Source organism: Protopterus annectens, chromosome 9.part0 (assembly GCF_019279795.1).
Source record: "Protopterus annectens isolate FY-2018-M chromosome 9.part0, PAN1.0, whole genome shotgun sequence".
Classification (NCBI taxonomy): domain Eukaryota; kingdom Metazoa; phylum Chordata; order Ceratodontiformes; family Protopteridae; genus Protopterus; species Protopterus annectens.
In genome coordinates this window covers 832,204,644-832,217,890 of record NC_056743.1, presented here as the reverse complement: position 1 = coordinate 832,217,890, position 13,247 = coordinate 832,204,644, and the positions used below count along the sequence as shown (strand labels likewise).

Here is a 13,247-nt window from a genome sequence, read left to right as displayed (position 1 = left end):
AGGCCATTTATGTAAATCCAAAATAAATCTTAAGAAAATACATTTATAAAAGGCCACTAGCCATATCAAAAAGAACATTGTTGTGCCACCAAATGCAAAAAACCTCTAGTAGTCATTTCATCTCTCCGAGCAAGTAATCAAAATACACTTCTTTATCAACAAGTCTCCTCCTCTTAGGAGATGATGGTATGCATGCTAACATTCTACTTTTTATGTCTTCTACCCTGTTCTGTTCCAACTCATTAGTATGCAACACATCCAACATATATACCCTTAGGTTTTCCAAACAGGCTACGGAGATGTCAATGCCATCCCTCTACAGCATTCTGGCTTCTGGGATAACAGTGTGTGCATGTATCCCACTGGTTCCAGAATGTGATTTCAAACATTGGGGGTAATCGCTCTGTAGTATATCTCATGCTGTATCTACATGGCCTGCCCAAGACGTAGTTTTCCCTAAAGAATTTACATAAAGATCTTGCATAGTCAGGCATATCAGCTTCAATCTCACTGAGAGTATCAGCTATGTATTCTGGATTAATGAATGCCAAGGCTGGTATTTGTTTTCACAACAATGAAAATGAGCTGTTTGTGCCATAACAGGATGCCAGATGTAGCTTTTGTATTTGACGTCAAATTATTTGGCACAGATGGAATCAGCAGCCCTTAGCAACACTGTTGCAGAAATGTGACTTAATAGCATTAACTGCTCCCTTTTCGAAATCGCTCAGCACCATCTTAGGGTTAAACATAAGGTCATACTTTACACGTAAACTGACAACACAATTCCAAAATGTATAACACTCCTCAGACTTTGAAGGTGATATACCATACACCACAGGAATTCTCTTGGCTATGCCAGCGTCCTCTACTTTGCAATGAACAGTATTATATATCTGTTTGCATTCTGTTGTACTGATGGGAATCGTCCCATCCAATAAACTAAACTCAGACATGCACAGTCATTGCAAGTTATTCTCTGTAGTTATGATAACACAATTACCAGATGGACTACTGTCACCACTATGCTCAACAATACATGTTCCATTTTTTATACTGAAATGCTCTGCAGTTAACTGGGATAAATTAACCATATCACTGAACATAGATTTACACTTTTGCTGTTGTACACGATTCACTGACGGCTTCAACACTGCTGTATTAAGCAATACATTTACAACCTCAGTTGGAGTCTCTGACTGAATTTCCGAAACAACTTTACAAGGATCCTCAATAGACACTTCAGCCCTCCTTTTGATATGTCTGACCTTTTATACTTAACTTTTAAGATTGTCAGGGCCGTGGTAACATGCTGTGCTTTTTATTAATTTATATCCTTCTCCTGTCACATCAGTAATACATCTACCCCTACATTTTCCAGCACCAGAACATACGATTCTCTACTGTTTTTTCCTGCATATATTGATAGCCGTCTACACAAAGCAGTTTTTTACCCTTTTGACTTAAAACTGTATCGTATATATTTCCAAGTGTTCCTGGCTGAAATTCAACTTCCTCAATCACATCACTCTTCCTACTGTAAGAAGGATTAAAGACAATATTGCAATTTTGCATACTATACAATACAATACCCCTTACTTTAAAGTTGACTTACTTTCAAAATGACAAAACATACCGTGACATTTATGTTATTTCAGATGCTACGTTTCCTTTATCGCCACCGATTCAACAAACAAACCCTTCTATCAGACATATATGCGCCTCTGGAATATCATGGTACTTTGTAAATAATTCAGTCATTACGCGAACTATGTGTATACATATGTTAACACGTCATACTGCAATTGGTCGACTCGTCTTCACAATTAGACATTTTGTAGTCTATCATTACTAGTCCACTATTTTAACTTATGCAAACTGTGATTTCATACATTTGCATTCGACGCTCGCACACACCATAGTAAACCCATACATACATTATTATACATGTAATAGATATATGTACGTATACATGTAACTTCTCAAACTTCCTAGAGGCAGGCGGGAGACCATCAGAACATAAGCAGTGAGGAAAAAACATTATCTAATGAGATAGCATGAGGGCATCTTTAGATTTAGGTATTCCCAGCTTAAAATAATACATTTTTATGCACAGGAATTTCTTTCTGCTCCCACTGAAAAACCTCTTTCACCTCATTTAAAAGTCTCAAAAATGGAGAAATCTTCAGTCAGAATGTTCAAATTTAGAAGAAATTCCTGAAGTACACCCATCCCCTGCAATGCCTGTTCTGACTGAAAATCTAGGTCAGAAAAAGTAGAAACTTTTTTTCGCACTTGAAGAAACAGAAAAAGTAAACGTACTAATGAGCTCCTTAGCAAATATCTGAAAACCTTAAAATTAGTAACCAAACACTTCCTCACAAAACACCAACCAGATTGTGGTCCCAGTCAACAATAAAGGATGTCTTCTAGGGTTCAATCAAATGCAGCCAGGAATACACCAAAAAAATATATAGTTTATTGCACAAAACGATCCATAGTAGTAAAAACGATAGTCCTGTATACAACCAGAGCCTTAGATTAAGCGCTTTCGTCTCCAATCGGAGACTTCATCAGAATCCAAGGATTAACAATACTAGCACCCTTTTATACTAACCAGCTGGCATCTAATTAAATAATTAATTAATTGATTCCATTTTCTTAAGGTAAAACCTTACCAAAAATACTTTTAAGAGCATTTGTAAATCTGTATGAATAAGTATTTTGCAGATTAAAATAAACACAGTAAATAGGTATTAAACACACAATAAATACGAATATAAGAAATATATATATAATATATAATAAGCGTAATGGTGAACAAATATATAATTATAATAAATATATATGTATATACTAAAATATTTAAAAGTGTCTGTGTAAAAAGCCACTACAATAAAATACTAACATAATATAGAATATATAAATATATAAATATATATGTATATTTAAAAATCTTTAAAAATATAAATATAATATAAATATAAGTGCTGATATAAATACAAATACAAATATACTAGGGGGAAAAAAACAGTGTATAAATACATATTGTACTGTTTAAAACAATGTTCAAACAGTATATCTAAAAATGTTTAGAATTTCCATTAAATTGATACCACATTATGTATGGATTTTGTGTGTATAAAAATATATAAAGAACACACCCAATGCAATCAAAGTCAGAATATAACAAAGAATGTGCATGTTGCTGAATACATCTTATGAAATGTGAAAATATATATAATCCTCCCTAGGAATAGGTCCAAAGTAATTCTATTAAATGTTGGTGATAGTAAATGAAAGAAAACCAAATCTGGCAAAAACGAAAACCACCAAGAAGAGAAACAGGAACTGGATGCAAACAGGATTTATTCTGGTACCTCGGCTTCCACAGCCTTCAAAGGAATAACCTTTACACAGTAAATGCATCTTTTTATACAAAATTTCAAACTTAATTAATTGAATAATTAAGACACTTAAATCAATCACAAGGCTTCAGAATAAAAGGGACCATACACTACAAATATTAATACATGGTCTGAAGGAATATATTTATACAAGAACATTAATGTATAGCATACAATAATACACAAACTGAAGTTTTATATGTATGTAAATGCCCTAGATCTCAAATGGTCAGGTTTATTTCCAAATTTAAACCTTTTGGTTTTAATGTACCAAAGTTTAAAATAAACATACTTTCCAACTTTAACAGTTTCTGTAAAAAATTCCCAGTATTGTAACTGTCTGGTCTAGCCAACGCACAAAAAAACAAAGAATCCCACACCCCATTATGTGAATTATAGAAATGCTCGGAAACTGGACTTTCCACCCTGCCATTTCTAATGTCACCGATGTGTTCCATGATTCTTAATTTTAGCTGACGTTTAGTTTGCCCTATATAATATTTAGGTGGGGTGCACCCACAACCAACAATGTAAACCACCCCACAAGATTTACAATTAAATGTGTCCAAGGCTTGATATTTTATGCCATTAATACAACTGCCTGTCAAATTCTTAACTTTAGAACAAATCCTACATTTTCCACACTTAAACATACCTTTTGTAGATGGACTCCCATTAAGCATGTTAATCCTAACTTTGGATTTAAATTTTAACATTTCTTTTAAATTTCATACCTGCCATATGAGAAACATAATCTGTTAGGAAATAAATGACCTATTTCGTCATTCTGACAAACAATCGGCCAAAGAAAATCTACTATATCTTTCAGAAAGGGTGAAAATAGCGAATACTTACTAACTAAAAAGATTCTATTCTCATCATTCAAAGGGAACTTATTCACCTTATCATGATCATAAGTTTTATGCATATTCCTTGTGAATGAATCAGCACTAAGCAATTTATCACTGCTGTTCTTGATAGAAACTTCAGAATAACCTCTTTCCAGAAGCCTATTTCTAACCATCCTGAATTCAAAATCCAAAAAATTAATCTCTGAAGTATGCTCAAAGGTACGTATGAACTCACCATAAGGAAGTGCTTCAATCAAATGTTTTGGGTGAGCACTAGTGGCGTGTAGAAAATTGTTAGTTGCAGTAACCTTTCTGTACGGTCTGTATTGCACTTCATTATTAGAATCTACATATAGTAGAATATCTAAAAATTGAATGGTATTTTTATTCAAAATATATGTAAATTCGAGACCAAATCTATTATTATGTAAACTGGCAATGAAACCATTAAATTCCATAATATTACCAGTACATACAAAAATCAAGTCATCGATATATCTATAATTCAGTTTGTGTATTATTGTATGCTATACATTAATGTTCTTGTATAAATATATTCCTTCAGACCATGTATTAATATTTGTAGTGTATGGTCCCTTTTATTCTGAAGCCTTGTGATTGATTTAAGTGTCTTAATTATTCAATTAATTAAGTTTGAAATTTTGTATAAAAAGATGCATTTACTGTGTAAAGGTTATTCCTTTGAAGGCTGTGGAAGCCGAGGTACCAGAATAAATCCTGTTTGCATCCAGTTCCTGTTTCTCTTCTTGGTGGTTTTCGTCGTTGTTGGTGATAGTAGTCATAACTTGTGTTTCTTGGGATCAGCTGCAAGCATTTTCAATGCTGGGGTGATGGAAATGGTGAACCAATGGGTGAACTAAAGGGGTGGTATACCTTGCTTTTTTGTAAGGTCTACTGGAGCTACTATGTTGGGAAGACCGAACGACACCTACGATCCAGAATTTATGAACATGTGTGGGACATCAATAAACATAATGAAAATAATGCTATGTACAGACATGTTTTGGTCTGTAAGGATGCAGATTTCAAATTCTGGTAATAGAGGAAGTAAAATGTCTTGAGAGGGGTGGTGATTGGGAGACCCAACTGGAGTTAAAAGAAATGATGTGGCAACTTAGACTGGACTCTTGTTGTGGCAAGGGGCTTAATGACCACATTTCCATCACCCCAGCATTGAAAATGCTTGCAGCTGATCCCAAGAAACACAAGTTATGACTACTATCACCAACATTTAATAGAATTATTTTGGACCTATTCCTAGGGTGGATTATATATATTTTCACATTTCATAGGCTGTATTCAGCAACATGGACATTCTTTGTTATATTCCTTTATTTTGACTTTGATTGCATTGGGTGTGTTCTTTATATATTTTTATACACACAAAATCCTTACATAATGTGGTATCAATTTAATGGAAATTCTAAACATTTTTAGATATACTGCTTGAACATTGTTTTAAACAGTACAATATGTATTTATACACTATGTTTTTTCCCCTAGTATATTTGTATTTATATCAGCACTTATATTTATATTATATTTTTAAAGATTTTTAAATATACATATATATTTATATATTATGTTAGTATTTTATTGTAGTGGGTTTTTACACACAGACACTTAAATATTTTAGTATATACATACACATATACATATATATTTATTATAATTATCATATATTTGTTCACCATTACGCTTATTATATATTATATATATTTCTTATATTCGTATTTATTGTGCGTTTAATACCTATTTACTGTGTTTATTTTAATCTGCAAAATACTTATTCATACAGATTTACAAATGCTCTTAAAAGTATTTTTGGTAAGGTTTTACCTTAAGAAAATGGAATCAATTACTTAATTATTTAATTAGATGCCAGCTGGTTAGTATAAAAGGGTGCTATTATTGTCAATCCTTGGATTCTGATGAAGTCTCCAATTGGAGACGAAAGCGCTTAATCTAAGTTATGGTTGTATACAGGACTATCGTTTTTACTACTATGGATCGTTTTGTGCAATAAACTATATATATTTTTTTGGTGTATTCCTGGCTGCATTTGATTGAACCCTAGAAGACATCCTTTATTGTTGACTGGGACCGCAATCTGGTTGGTATCTAAAAACCTTCCCAAGCTATGGAAACAGAAACAGGAAACTTGAAAGTTTTCTTATCAGTCACTTTTCTGGAGAATCTCCCAAGAAAAACAACTTCTTTCAAAAGGCACATTAATCCCAAATGCAGAGAACCTATTATTTGCTAACTGAAGAAGCTTTGTGTGTCCCCCTGAGACCCACAAGAGTGGTTCTCCATTGCCTGAAAAGGACATCCTACGGCTGCAGAGGAAGTGCCTATCCCCCAGTCCTTGGTGACTGCATTTGCTAGACCAAATGGACCAGAGGAAACAAATGGGCAGTCTTAGGAGCAACAAACTGTTATAGCAGAGTCACCTACCAGTAGCTGAGGCACAACAGAAGCCATCCTAACACCCAAAAACTCCCAGACAACTTTCTTCTTCTTTTGGACAGGGGGAATTAAAACCACAGAGAATGATGGCTGCTCCATAGGCAAAAAAAGAATCTCAAAGTCAGACAACAGAGCTTAGTGGTACAGAGGTAAGTAAACCATCAAAAGTCTCTTCCAAGTACATCATACTGCCCTAAACACTCAAATGCATAAAAGCTGACAAACTTTAGTCAAAAAATACACTTTTCTACACAAAATGTTGACATAAGCATTTACAAGTAACAGTCCTTCAGAAAGGTAATGACAGTCCTAAAATAAAATGTTTCCTAGCAAAACAGAATATTTCAGATAGAAAAGACAAGTTTTCCTCAGAAAATACATATAGCGGAAGGTTTTCCCCAACAGCATATTTCAAACAGAAAAACAATTTCTGCCTCAGAAAAATATATAGGGGAAGGTTTTCCCCAACAGGGGACTTATCTGCCCAGCACTGAAGGACTGCTAGCTGACACACAAGGTCCACCAAAGAAGCATTTTTCAGTGGCAAATAAAAGGTCTGAGGTAATTTGTGCTCAGACTATCTTTATATGGAGTTTCTATTAAGCTCTTGACAGTTTTTGCATGTGGAAAAAGCCCTTAATCTTCGAAAAGCTGACTGGTCCCAAGGAGTAGGACGTACATAACTTTGGTTACTGCAACAGTGATCTACATGCTGAACATCCGCAGAGTTTTCTCAAGTAGAAAATATTTATTAATTAAAGGGGCCACTGAAGAGAGAAATTTTAACTTGTTTGTGAGCAAAGGAAGAGAAAGTCTAAAGAGGGACGGAATTCTGTAATAAGGGGACTATTTAAACAGATGGAGCTAGAAGGGAAGAAGCTGATGAATGGTACAAGTAGGAGAGAAAATATTAACAGATGTGTTTATATACAGTAAGCTGGTAAGAGAAAGAAAGAGTATTAGTAATTGTGTACGTTTTTCTGATCATAATGTTGCTTTTCATAGTTTCACCAGTATTAAATACAAGGAAGAAATGGGCAACAGGGTCGAAAGTTTTGAAGAGGGGAAATGCTTTTAAATATCTTGGATAACTCCTTTAGATTTGGTATGGCTTTATCACAACTGGGTTGGCTGGAGTGGAGCATACAAGAGGAAGGTTAAGTGGGGATATCTGCACTGAGTAAGCAGACTAAGAAAAAAAAGGAAAGCTATTAGAATACAGAAGAATTACAGGAACTAGTGGTAAATGCAGTTATGGAATGTAGCAGAAAGGAGAAGCCTCTGTATAAAGAAAATGAAGAAAAGGTGAAGCAATGGCTGCATAAACAAAGATTAAGAGCAAGAGGAAAGAAGGAAGACATGAGCCCTTTAATAACAGCATCACTTTAATTATAATATGTATTTGTGGATCAATTAAGAGACGAAGAGGGAATATATTAGTCTGAAGCAGAAAATGGGAAAGTGGTGTTTTTTGAAGTACATACATAAAAGGGAATACAAGAAAGATACATGTAGGAGATGTCAGAGTTGAGCAAAGTTAGGAAAAGATAAATATGTTAAGAAAATTAATATAAAGCTGAAAACCTAAAAACATACATCACTAAAGAAATTTAATGTAGACAGGGATCCAGGTTAGGAGGGTATTTTATAGGGACAATACAAGATGTGGAGGATTCTTATTTACATACTTTGCTTATCGACTGACCCAGGCCCAGCAATGACCCAAATGGACCATTTTCAAGCTCAGCCCGGGGTGCACAAACAAACTGAAAAAGGAGACAAGGTGATATGAAAGTTGGTTACAAAGTAATTTATATTAAGAAAATAGTAATAAAGACAAAAATACAAAAGCAGTTGTAGAATTAACCAGTGGAAGGTTTTCAATAGGTCAAATTATGAGTACACAGACTAGTAAAGGTATTTACACCACATAATTAATACTGTACTATAAAATTAATTCTAGCAAAGGATACTGTTTTTGTACTGCATAATGAAACTTCTACAAAACTATGAAGACTAGTAAAGGCAGGTTATTTTCCAATGAAATATGTATAAATGGGAAAAGACAGTATAGGTGAAGGTTTTCTGGATGTTATAGTGAAAAGGGAAAGTGTGGATGTGGTGAGTTTGGATGGGAGAGGAAGTTGAAAGTTGTGTGAGGAAAATTTTGGAGGGGGAGGAAGTTGAAAGTTGTGTGTGGCAAGTTTTATGGGAGTGAGCGGTTTTGTCTCTGTGAAGTGGAAGAGGATGGAGGCAGAAAGTAAAGGTGTAAGAAGATCAGCTTTAGGAAGCGGCAGTAAATTATATTCGTATAGCATAGCATAGGATAGGATAGTTTATTTAGAAAGTGAAAGCCAGAGTGAACCTGAGTAATTGGAGGTTCTTATCATTAGCACCGATTTTTAGTTATTAACAAAGATTCTGCAGTTGAAGGCAGGACCAGCCTTTGGTCAACTGGTACCTTAGGCAAAAGGGTTCCAAAGCGCCCCCCCCTCCAACACCACCCGGTGCCCCCATCTTGGTCTACCCTACACCACCCAGTACTTTTTTCTTTGTTTTCTCACAGTTTGTCTTAACTCTTCAGTTTTTCCTACATTCCTTCATTCAACACATTTTAAACAAACCATTTCTTTACTACAGAAAATAAATAAATACTGGTAAAGCCTCCCTGCTAGGGTGGTGTCCTAGGCGGCCACCTAGTTGGCCTATGCCCAAGGCAGGCAATGGTTGAAGGCTAATGGAGAAAGGTATATTAGAAGCTAAGACATCTGGGGTTGTTAAAGACAGAAGCATACAGAAGTTATTGTTATTGCTGATGGTAATAATTATGGATATTAAAGCTGGGGAAGAAGGGAGACATAAGGTATGTAAATTCAGTATCTGATGATTTTTCACAAGCAACAAATGCGTGAGGTAATATTACAAATGCATGGGTTCAACAACAGGTTTACAGGCTTTATAAAAGTATATAATCTGACATTTGTTGTTGCATGCATAAATACGTTTTTAGAGGAAGGATTAAAAGGAGACATGGTATATGATAGAGATGTATAGTTGAGTCTGTTAATGTTTGAGCTAGCACTGAATGCAATTAGTACTAAGCTAACTGTCCTTGTGGGCCATTTTAAGCCTAGCCAATTAACCCAAGTGAGAATCAAACCCTGCACCTTGTGTCTGTAAGGCAAATATCTTAACCATTATGCCATCAGCAGCAGGAGCAGCCCCATTTTCTGCATGGGGTTGGGGGTACCGTGTTAACTGTCACCATCTCTCGCAATTCAATGGCACACTCCTGCCTTCTTCGACACTCATGCCTGACCGTCACAGATCTTCTTTCAAACCATCCATCTCTTTGCTGGATGTCCTCATTTCCTCTTATCTTCTTCCCGTCTGTCCCAAATCTTCTTCACCAGATTGTCTTCTGCTTTTCTGCACGTGTTCAAAGCACCATAATCTGTTCTCTTTGATCTTTTCTGAAACTGGAGCTACTTTGGCTTCTGCTCTTATGTCTTCATCTGTCCCACAGTGTGCATCCTACCATCCTTCTCAGGTACTTAATTTCCATCACCTCCAGCCTCTTCATATGTTCTGCCTTTATGACCCAGGTTTCTGTACCATACAGTACCACTGGTCTCGCCACTTTTCAGTTTCTTTGGTATTCTTCTGTCATAGACTACACCTGAGACTCTATGCCAGGTGGCTGCAACCCCTCTGATTCTAGCCTTGATGTCTCCCATTCATACTTCCCTTCTCCTCATCCACCCCTCCCAGATACTTGCAGCTATTTACCTTTTCCACTATTTTCCCTTTTATCTCAATTCTCAGCTTCTTCTGATTTCCCCAATTTGTTGCCATTGCCACTGTCTTATCTGTGCTCAGTTTCATCACACGTGCCTTCAGTTTTGCATTCCATTCCTTTATCCTTTGCTGAAGTTCTTGCTCAGAGTCTGCCTGTACTGCCACATCTTAACCATTAGGCCAACCTCACGCAATTGTGAAAAGGATTAAGAAAAGTATGTTTAGGGCGACATTAGAAGAGACGTGGGTAACTCCACTTACATATAATTATGAAGTGGATATTATTTGTAAAGTAAAAGAAGAAATTGCGATTAAATTGATGATGGATATTTCTTTTTTTTCCCAGAAAAGGCTGGCCTTCAACATAACAGAAGCAATTGCAAAGGATTTTGATGTGTAGTAAGGAAATGAAGTCTTTTTTTAGTAGTAAACAAACTGAAGTATTATGAATTAGATTTGGTGGTGGAGAATGAAAAGGGATACACAGAGAAAGATCTTCACTGAAAAAAAGAAAAATCATTAGCTTATGGACAGGCTATAAGATATCTGTTAGAAAGTGTATTTGCTTGGGCCAGATTCTAAGAGAGTTGCTTTTAATGCATGTATGCCCAGATTCCAAAAGACCGTCTCTCAGTATAAGCGAGTAACTTCAGTACAAGGTCCATCTATAAACAAGCGTACTATGGGGACCAGATTCCAAAACATTCTGCATTCAGTTTAAATGGCCATTTGGACTGAGAGCAAGTCTTTTGGAATGGAGGCCACTTATTCTATTTTAATAGGGAAATGAAGTTATTTAGCATAGGTATACCTATTACTGGAAGAAATGGAAGTAGAAGGGATGGAGATATTTTTATTTCTGCAGTTGGAAGTACTAGATTGAATCCAGTAAAAAAACATGGGAAGTATTATAAATAAATTGGAGGGAGGGGTAAAAATATGATTCTACCTCTGTTTCTTTCACTTCACTGCATTTTAGAGTGGTAGTTAGGGAAATGTTAATGGTAGAATATTTGCTTAGCAGTTTGCTAAGATTTATTTTTCTTTTACTTTCTGATGAACTGTTGGGAAGAACAGTGAACAGAGAAGTCCAAAGCTCAGAACAATAAGAATATAGTTAAAAAATTAAAAAGAAACTACCATTATGGAAGGATTTAGTTAAGTCAAATACAGAACTGAAATAAAAGTATTTGGAAATATAAATATTTTACATAGTGCCTAGGTCAGGAAAAGTAGCAGAATTCAGCAAGCTATTATTGACACAGAAATAGAGTTCTGGGTCAAAGAAATTTAAGATTTTTTTTTAGGTGTGTTTGATAAATGAATACCAGTAAAGACAGAAATGAAGTGTAAAGGAAGAAGTGAGAGAATGCCTAGCTTTTCAGGATTAAGGAGAAGCTGTTCACTTGGTTTTCAGATACAAGAGATTTAGGTTCACAGGTTCATAGGATGTTACTAAGCTATTGAATTGTCTGTGCCAAAGACTTTTCTAGCAAGGACAATCCATGTCCAGGACAGAAGCAGGGGGCAATCCCCGGTAGAAATTTATGGTTTCCCATCTAGTTGTCCAGGTTGCACTTAAAGACTGTCATGGAGGTACTCTGATATGGATTGGAAGCCTATTCCAGAGGAGTGGCAACTTCTGAGAGATGTTATCTCTCTCCAGCAGTTCCGTTTATGTTGCAGGAAGTTAGATTGAGGTCCTGTCACAGGTGAATTTAGTCCCATTTGACTTAGGGAAGTGCAGCATTTTCATTAGTTTTGGGTCAGAGACAGCCCTATAAGCCAGACATAAGTCACCTTTAAGTAGTCTATATGCTGCTGAGTACAGTTACAGTGACTGCAGACCATCTATACAAGACGTGCTGGAAACCCGGAATTTTCTTAGTTAAAAATCTCCGAGATCTCTTAAGTTGCTGCATGTGTCTGGTACGGTATATAACAAAGGGAGCATTGCAACCTCTTCTGATCTTAAGGCGAGCGATGTAGAATGCCTGCCTCAACAGTGGTCAAATTTGAGGTCACAGTCAACTTGTGTTCCCAGTTCTCTCTCTACTGAATTGGTAACTGGGATTATTATTGGTTATTTTATAATCAGCAGGGACACTGTTTTTACCAAAGGGAATAATTATGTATTTTTAGCATTTAGTTTAAGACCATGGCTTTGGCACCAATCATTGGTCTGTGTAAGCCCCTTTTGAAGTACACTGACATTGCTAGGGGATTCAATGATAGCACCTAATTTGCAGTCATCCACAAATTTGGTTAGCTACAATCCCTCCATTTTGGCCTGAACTTCTGAGAAGTGTATGCCAAACAAGAGGGGGCCTAACACTGACCCTTGTGGGACCTCAATGGTGACAAGTCTGCTGGTAGACTTAAAGTAGCTCACTTTGAGTGTTGTCGATCTATGGTCCAGTTTGTAACCCACCTGACAACACAGGGCTTGATACTCATCTCAGTTAGTTTGTCCATGATGCCCAAATATGGGACAGTATTGAAGGCCTTGGCCAAGTCAAGATAGGCTGTGTGGATGGCTTTGCCCTAGTCTATGGCTCTGGTCATGTTCTCAGACGTCCACCAGTTTTAGTAGGCATGACCTGCCCTTCACAAAATCAAACTGGGATGGGTCCAAGGTTTGGAGGTCACCTAGGATCTTCATTTATGAGATCCATGATGATTCGTTCCCATTGCCTTACAG

At 36.1% G+C, this 13,247-nt stretch overlaps 1 protein-coding gene across 3 annotated transcripts in view; it reads left to right on the top strand.

Annotated features, from left to right (window-relative positions):
- LOC122811577 (butyrophilin-like protein 9) overlaps positions 1 to 13,247 on the top strand; it is a 1,542,349-nt gene that overhangs the window by 991,881 nt on the left and 537,221 nt on the right. The gene's annotated exons all lie outside the window — the stretch shown is intronic.